Source organism: Scyliorhinus torazame, chromosome 5 (genome assembly GCF_047496885.1).
Source record: "Scyliorhinus torazame isolate Kashiwa2021f chromosome 5, sScyTor2.1, whole genome shotgun sequence".
Taxonomy (NCBI): domain Eukaryota; kingdom Metazoa; phylum Chordata; class Chondrichthyes; order Carcharhiniformes; family Scyliorhinidae; genus Scyliorhinus; species Scyliorhinus torazame.
In genome coordinates this window covers 186215449-186224438 of record NC_092711.1, presented here as the reverse complement: position 1 = coordinate 186224438, position 8990 = coordinate 186215449, and the positions used below count along the sequence as shown (strand labels likewise).

Genomic DNA, 8990 nt, shown 5'->3' with positions numbered 1-8990 from the left:
TAGAACGGGTGATGGTGGGAACTCCCGGGGCGGCGGGCAGTTGGAGGGTGGGTTTACCTCAGGGACCAGCTGCCGTTCAGACAGTTTTCAGACTTCTGGAACGAGTTGTCCCAACGGTCGTGGCGACACAGTCGCAGAGTCATGGACTACATGTGGGGTTTTTTGGCGAGGATCCAGCACTTGTCGGTGCAGCTGGAATAGTCCAGCCACGCGCATGAGCACAACGTGGTGCCGGTGATGCGTGCCACCCATAAAAACATTACATTGGTGGCGTCCATGGTGGAAGGCTTGGGGAATAAGTCCAAGTCCTGCGGCAGTCTGAGCCAGAGGCCCAGGACAGGGCTGCCCTCAAACAGGCAGCCATGAGCCAGTGCCACATGGACATTGCAGCAGCGCTAATGAGAGTGGCCCAGTCACAGCAGGCCATGGCTGAGAGCATCAGCGGCATTTCTCAGGCCTGGCTGACATAACACAGATACAGACATAGATGGCAGTCACTATCTGATGTGGTACAAATCTTAAAGGTGGTGGCACAGTCGCGGCGTCATATGGCGCAGTCGCAGAGATAGATGGTCTGCTCCCTGTGAGCCATGTCCATAAGCATTCAGACCAAGATGACAGCGGGCATCCAGGTCTGGCAGCGCCAGGTGGCGGAGGAGCCTCACGGTTAGCTCCGCTCGCATCTCCGTCCAATGAAATAGCTTGTGCTCATCAGGCAACCCGAGGGAGAGGGAGGTGATGCGGTCAGTGCGGGCGAATTCTGCAGGGGACGTGCGGGAAAACTGTAGCAGCTCGGAAAACCCCCTCCTGTCCCTGGCGCATCACATGGGCAGCCGGTAGAACAGGGTGGCACGAAGGCACCTGGACACCTGAACAGCAGCCGGGCCCATCCAGGCCAGGTCGGTTCAGAATATGGCCGCCAAAGCGGATAAGGTCAGAGGACTGGAATCACAGCAGGCTGCCTCTACTCCTGATGCATCCTCTGGATGTCTACCTGGGAGGAGCGTTAGGGCCGGTAAGGTCAAAGCAGTAGACACCAGTTACGTAGGCACGGGTGCCGGGCACAGTTTAGCGATAGGGACGAGGGCACAAATCTGTATATATGTCTTCACATTAAACACCTGTGCAACATGCTACAAACTGCTTTGGTGCTCTGTCAGAAGAGTGCGAAGGATGGGATGGTCTGGGCTGACCGTAGCGGGCACTGGGCGAATGGGTGGGCATTGAGGGTAGGCTTGGCTCAGGAACTGCAGTTCTGCCAGCGCTCCGCGCACAGGTGATCCACCCAGAACCCCCTCATCATCACCGCCTTTGCCACTCCATGGATCCGATGGGACCGTGTGATGTAATGGCCAGCCCACATGCAGGGATCACTCTGCTGGACGGTGGGAAGTGCTGCCATGGCAGGAGTCAGACATTGTCAAATTGTGCGGAGCATCAGAGTACATCGCAGAGTGGGATGTCATGATCCTCCATCCCATAAACCATGTATCGTAGTGCGACAGGTATGGATCATTGAGGGGGTTGCAGGTGTGTGTGTGGGGGGGGGGGGAGCGGGGTGGGTGCGGACCGGGGTGTGTGGAGTTGGTATGTGGTGTCCGTGCCACTGCCCCCCGCCCCGCAGTCGGTGAACCTGGAGGTGATCAGAGTGGTCTGTGGCCACCGGCCCTTGCGCACATGTTATCCGGCTTCTTGTTCCTGCCAGAGGCCAATGTCCTGCACATCCTCGCCTTTCACTGAATCCTCCTCGTCGGATGGGCGTCGCGCTCATCTTGCTCCTCCACCACGTTTTCCGGCTGCTGTATGATATTGTGGAGGACGCAAAAGGCCACCGCGATTAGGGCGACCCTCCCAGTGCTATACTGGAGGGCCCCTTCAGATCCGTCCACGCACCTGAACTGAATCTTCAGGATGCCGAAGTACTGCTCGATCACGCAATTGGTCGCTGCATGGACGTCATTATAGCAGGTCTCTGCATCGGCCTGTAGACTCCCGAAACGTGCAAGCAGCCACGACCATAGCAGTAAACCCCTGTCGCTATTGAGCCAAACCGCAGGCAGGGATGCGCCTAGAAGAGACCAGGAACCATCGAGTGTGTCGATTATCCTCAGGACCCGAGGAGTCTCAGTGACGGTGGAGAACACCGCTGCACGGGCATATGGGTGGCTCGTTCCACATTGAAATGGTTTTATTGTGCCGACTAGGCATATGTGGCCTCCGTGGTGGCGCGGAAGTTCCAGTGCAGCGAGCTCTGTGAGATCTCAGATGGTCCCCACCCTGCGCCTGGAATGAGCCCGCAGAGTAAAGGTTCAGGGCGACCATCACTATGACGGCCACTGGGAGCGACCGTCCTCCCCCATTACCCTGCAGGGCCAGGGGCGCCATGATCTGGCAATGTTGCACTAACCCCCTGCTCAGCCAGAGTCTTCGTCGGCATGCCAGGTCCTGCAAGTCCTCAAATGACAGGCGCTATGACAGCCTCATCCAGTGCCTCCGTTGCACCTCCTCTTCCTCAGACTGTTGACCGGTCAGTATATTCCCGTTTATTGTGACTTCTCTTTTACTGTATGCCGTCTCTGAATGCATTCCCTCACAGTTAGCTGAAAGCACTTGTGATTTTGCTGAGTGTAATTAAAAATAATAATAAATTTAGAGTACCCAATGTTTTCCTCCAATTAGGGGAAATTTAGCGTATCCAATCCACCTACACTGCACATCGTTAGGTTGTGGGGGTGCGACCCACTCAGACACCGGGAGAATGTGAAAACGTCGTGCTGAATGCAATTCTGAAGACATGGTGAAGAGTAAATTTTCAGTTCACATTTGGGTAACCATTTGCCAGCTGCCATCCGGCCCAGGTCATGGCAGTGAATGCATTGTCTCTGAACCATTAGACCACCCGGACTCTACTATCAGATTCTCAGCCCCGCCTTGTCCATCTTCCTTTGTATCAGTTAATGCCTCCTGACTTGCTCCCTATCGCAGACCGTCATTTTGATCTGTTTTACCAAATGACCCCTAACTTTAAAATCAAGGACAAGTTTCTCCTACTGAATGCAATTTTTAGATGGGCCACTTATTTGGCCAATTAAAACAATGATTGCCCTTCGATGGAACATGGAATCGAGAGCTACGCATGTGTAACTTTCGATTTCCAAAGTCCACCATCTATTCACTGCGGCTCTCGTGAAAGTTACAATGCAACACACGGCAGGCATTCATCACTGAAAGGAACTGGCACACATAACATTCTAAGAACTTGCCGGTTTCATCCCTCCTAAGTGTAATGGCGATCGCGTTTTCCTAAGATAACAAAACGTTCGCTGTTTGAATCTTGGCAGAAACATTATTAAATCGTATTGATCTCCCGGTATGAGGAAAAGTTGCCTGTTTGCTGTTAAATATTAATGTATCACATTGACGTCCAGCCATGCGATAGTTACACTTCCCCAAGTTTTTAATTATATTCTGAAAAAAGCAGCTATGGAGAAAGAGACAAAAAATGTAAAAGAGTGCCACTTTATGATTCTGGTGTTAATCAAGTTCTGTGTCGCACGAGTAAGACTATCAGCCGAGGTACCGTTCCACAAAACAATCTTCTGAAGTCCAATCAGAGGGCGCGATTACACATTCTGGGTCGCTCGCTTTGACAGGGTTTCCTTCATATGCATATTACGGTTGATTTTATAAACAAAAGGCACCCCAGTTCAAAACCGTACGTAAAAAACTGTCAAAAGCGTGTCTAAAGTTTCCCAACTCAAGTTTCCTGTTGAATGTGAACTGAATACTTCATTAGTCAAAGGATTGAAGATTTGATTTTCATTATTCCTCTTCAAATACATTCAATAAAATCGTGACATCATTTGGCTGACACCTGGTGTTTGGAGAGTTGCGACTGGAATGTTGCTGCTTTTCTGCGTTCTCTTATCCCACTGTTAGGACGCCAGGTCAACCCTCAACAGTGGCTTCGGGACTAGATCAGATGCCATAATGTTTTAAAGTTCTACTGCGGTGATGAAAGATCGATTGGCTCCAGGAATTAGAATGTAAGTAATAGGGCCTGAGTAGAATTGTATAAACAAACTTTATAAAACAAAAGAAAAGGATAACAATGTTTCGACTTTTACTTAATCTCTAACACTAATAGATATAATGTAGTTCCTTCACCTTAACACCTTGTTCCCATGAAACAACAGTTTTCATGAACACGCAGCCCTTGGTTACACTGACACAAACAGCCAAAGGCAATACTTGCATTTACAAAGCTATTTTCTTCTGTTCGGGCCATTTTCTCCGAACGTTTTTCCAAAGTCTGCGCTGGTGGCAACTTTCATGACTTATCTGGCTAATTTCCAGAGCTTTCTCCCTGTAACTGTTCTGAACAACATTCTTTCTCTCTCTCTCCCTCTAAGCTCCGTCCACCCCCTCAAACAAATGTTCTACCCTGAGGGGGCCAAATATGTATCCATTATCGTTGTCTTGGCTGTCAGATTTTCCATTCCCGTTTCTACAGAAAATCAGTGCGATGTCATTCATTTGCGACTAACCTTCCATTGACGGACTCATGGGTCAACAAACTCTATATTGGGATAATGGTTGGCTAAGCAAAGGCGCCCCAAATGAAACGTGAGTGGATAATGTTGGTTGACCCAGGTTTTCTTTTATATTCCCATTAACGACGATAAGACTGAATAGGTGAAGGCAACTCAGACTGTGAGGGTATCCCTCTGACTCTTGCTTGCAGTCTGTTCCCTCAGTCTGTTGAACGCCTAAATTCCCTGCTACGTCTTGGACCCATGTCCAAGTCTCTGTGGCGCAATTGGTTAGCGCGTTCGGCTGTTAACCCAAAGGTTGGTGGTTCGAGACCACCCAGGGACGCGGTTTGTTCCTACATTTAGGGCAGCACGGTGGTGCAGTGGATTAGCCCTTCTGCCTCATGGCGCCGAGGTCCCAGGTTCGATCCCGGCTCTGGGCGACTGTCAGTGTGGAGTTTGCACATTCTCCCCGTGTTTGAGTGGGTCTCGCCCCCACAACCCAAAGATGTGCAGGCTAGGTTAATTGGGCACGCAGAAAACTGCCCCTTAATTGGAAAAAATGAATTGGGTACTCTAAATTTATGGGCAGCACGGTAGCATTGTGGATAGCACAATTGCTTCACAGCTCCAGGGTCCCAGGTTCGATTTCGGTCACTGTCTGTGCGGAGTCTGCACATCCTCCCCGTGTGTGCGTGGGTTTCCTCTGGGTGCTCCGGTTTCCTCCCACAGTCCAAAGATGAGCAGGTTAGGTGGATTGGCCATGATACATTGCCCTTAGTGTCCAAAATTGCCCTTAGTGTTGTGTGGGGTTACTGAGTTATGGGGATAGGGTGGAGGTGTTGACCTTGGGTAGGGTGCTCTTTCCAAGTGCCAGTGCATACTCGATGGGCCAAATGGCCTCCTTCTGCACTGTAAATTCTATGACCCCATTTCTGGACACAAGTTCCAAATACCTCCCTATCATGACATCACTCACTTTGGAGCCGAGGAAGAGATCATTATTGATGGTTTTGTTTGAAAGCAACAATGTAATAGATTTCTAATGATAAGATATCATAGACTCATATTCACAGATTCAAGAGTTTTACAGCACAGAAATAGTCGCTTCGGCCCATTGTGTTTGTACCAGCCACCAAACACCGATCTGTCTTCTGAATTCTCCCTCAGTTTAACCGAACAGGCACCGGGCTGTGACAACTAGGGAAATTTCACAGTCACTTCATTGCAGTGTTAATGTAAGCCTACATGTGACATTAATAACGATTATTTTTATTATCCTATTTTCCAGCACTTGGTACGTAGCATCGTATGTTGTTGCGTTTCAAGTGCTCATTAAAATGCTTCACAAATATTCTGAGGGTTCCTGCCTCTACCATCCTGTCAGGCAGTGAGATCCAGTTTCGCCCAACCTTCTGGGTGAAAAGGTTTTTCCACACACCTTCTCTAAATCTCTTGCCACTTACCTTAAATCTATGGTCCCATCTGACTTTTCGATCCCCTGCCAAGGCAAAAAACGTTCTCCACCATATCTATGTCCCTCATAATTGTGTACACCTCAATCAGGTCCCCCCTCAGCCTACGTGTTCAGTCTAACACGTGCTGAAAAAATAATTATGTATTATAATGTATCATGTTCAAAATAAAAACAATATTAAAAAACGAAGCTAGCATCAGATAACGATTGAGACATATTTTTATTGTTACTCAAGGACCAATTTATACTTTCTAGAAATGTATGATAATGATTGCTGATGGAAAGAATATATTTAAACCGTTTTCCGTGGATTGTCTCGAAATGCAAACCTTTCAGTTAACAGCCGAACGGGTTGATCAGTTGTGCCATAGACACTGACGAGAAACTGTACTACCTCTACGCAGTGCCTCACAAACACTGATAATATTTCCTCTCTCGACCCAGTACCACGCAATCACTGCCAATCTGTCCTCTCTCTCGCGAGTGCCTCACACACACAAAGACCTGTCCTCTCCACCGAGTGCCTCACAATATGTCCTCTCGGTACCGAGTGCGCAACAATCACTATAAATCTGTTCTCTCTGTACGGAGTGTCTCACAATGACTGGAATTCGCAGCCAGCAGCTGAGATAATGACACAACACATCCGAAAGAAGCCGGTGTAAGTTTCAATGAGCATTTTTTGAGTAATGCCGATTTGGGGTCTACAACGGGTCTGTGGTCAAATATTGCTCTTTTACCATCTGTCCTAACAAAGCACGACAGGCGAGGGCTGCTGTTGAACACTCAATGAAGGGCCTGAATGGGCTGTCGTGTGGGACAGTATTAATTTCACACCGAGGTTATGGCGTCATTGTCTGATTACCAGCTAGTCCTCCGATTCTTTAAAAGATATTTGAAGATACAGCAGCACAGTGGTAATGCTATTGAACATAAATCCCGTGACCCATGCCATAGCTCGAGTTATATATATTTGCATCCGTCATGGAAAATGTGGGAATTCAAATTCTGTAAATGTATTTAAGTAGAATAAATCGTTCCTATAAATAAATAATACGTCCGCGATCGCTGGTTTTTTTAAAATTCCCACTCACTTCCTTTATTTATTTTGGAAGCAGAAATGTTTGAATCCTTCTTTTGTCTCCCTTACACAGAACTCCTGGTCAACAGCACTGCAGTTTTCTCTTAACTGTCTTCTGGAATCGTTTATAATCCCTCGGGCTGTGTGTGGTTCACCCCAGCTGATCGCTTGAAAATATATATGGGCCATAAATGGTTCAGCTTGCAAGCGTCGATCACACCCCAGTACCGAGATCTGGACAGCAATTCATTTCTAACATTTGTCAACAATAATATTGCTCCCTCTGTCTACTAGAATAGCAAATGTGTTTCAGTGCATTGACAATACTGAAGAGAATATCCTCATTTAATTTTATACCTTTATTTAATTATGACTCTGTTGATAATTATCGATATCCCTCTCAAGGGCGAAACGTTTGTTAGATGCATTTTCTGGTGTTCGATGACACAATGCATGTTTTATTCGTTGGTAAATTGTCAGAGTACTGGACATACGGACATAATTACTTTGTCTTTATTACAGAAATGTTTTGTCCATTGCTAGGTTTATGAACACAAGGATGCGGATGTGTGTGAGGTATTAGTAAACGGGGAACAATTCATGACAATCTATTTTCCTTTCCGACCATATTATACCCGCAAAATCGAAACCACAATTTATACGGTTATTGACGTTGATTTATTACCTGGCATCCAAGAAACGTTCAGGCGCCGGACTCTCTGTTCCCAATTGAATAAAGAGATACCATGTGGCCCACGGGGCCTATGGGAATGCAGCAGATCAGAGTCTGCTCGGGAAGTGGGCTGTGAAGTAATTGAGAAGAGGCTGCAGACCCGAACTCTTTGAAGATGCCAAGTACATCAATCATTACTCAATTAGGGAAATGGATTAGGATCCTCAAAGTAGTGATTGTGGTTCTTGCAGTCGGGGCGATGTGCAACACGAAGAGGAACAATGATAGAACAAATATAATGTAACATTTATATCATCTGTTAATATTTTCAGAATTTGAATATTCTAGATAACAGGCTCAGTGGATATTTCACCCCATTCTTTAACTCTTCTCTAAATTTCCTCTGCGTCCCTGCATAAACAAATGGGTTGATGCAGGAGCTCAAGAACTGAAGCATGTATCCACCTTCCTCCAGAGTAAATGTTGATTCACCAGAGCCCGAACCTGAGAAATAAGTAACCTTCACAACGCGAACATAGATAATGTTTATAAAGTATAACAAATATAACAGGATGAAGCTACCTGAGATGGCGAAAAGTAAAACAATGGACTTCCTCCGCCTAACCATTTCTAGGTCAGTCTGATTTGCCTCAGTACTCTGGCCTAGGAGTCTCCTGCGGGCTCGATTGGCCCCTAGAATGTGTCTGACAGTCAGAGCATTGAGCAGCAAGATAACAACCAAAGGGAGCCACGGGGTTAAAATGGCGAGGACCCAGTCAAATGCCGCCCATTCATATGACATATAAAATATTGATTTCACACTGCAGAAAGAGGGTATATTATTGAGTATTAAAGTAGGCTCGTAAATAAAGTACCAGTGGGTATTTCGCACACATCCCAGAGCACAGACCGTGCCTATAACCAGGCCAGCTGCTTTTTCGTTGCAATACTTGGTTTTAAGCTTCTGGCAACAAATGGCTACAAATCTATCAAAGGTGAATGCGACTGTTACACCGACAGAACAGTCTCTGATTCCATAAACTAGCACAAAACTAAGGCTGCAGACCGGTGTTATGGACATGAAACTAAATGGGAAATAAATACCAACAATCCGGTTTAATATCACAGAGGTGATAATGACTAGTAGATCCGTCGCAGCCATGGATACCAGGTAATAAGTGATACATCTGGAGAGACCGCATCTTCCTTGGCAAAATATTATGATCA

At 46.9% G+C, this 8990-nt stretch overlaps 1 non-coding gene across 1 annotated transcript; it reads left to right on the top strand.

Moving 5' to 3' along the window:
- Positions 1-4804: 4804 nt before the first annotated feature.
- trnan-guu (transfer RNA asparagine (anticodon GUU)) lies at positions 4805-4878 on the top strand. The gene has a single exon. It is a non-coding gene; the product is annotated as a tRNA-Asn (tRNA).
- The last annotated feature ends 4112 nt before the right edge of the window (positions 4879-8990 follow it).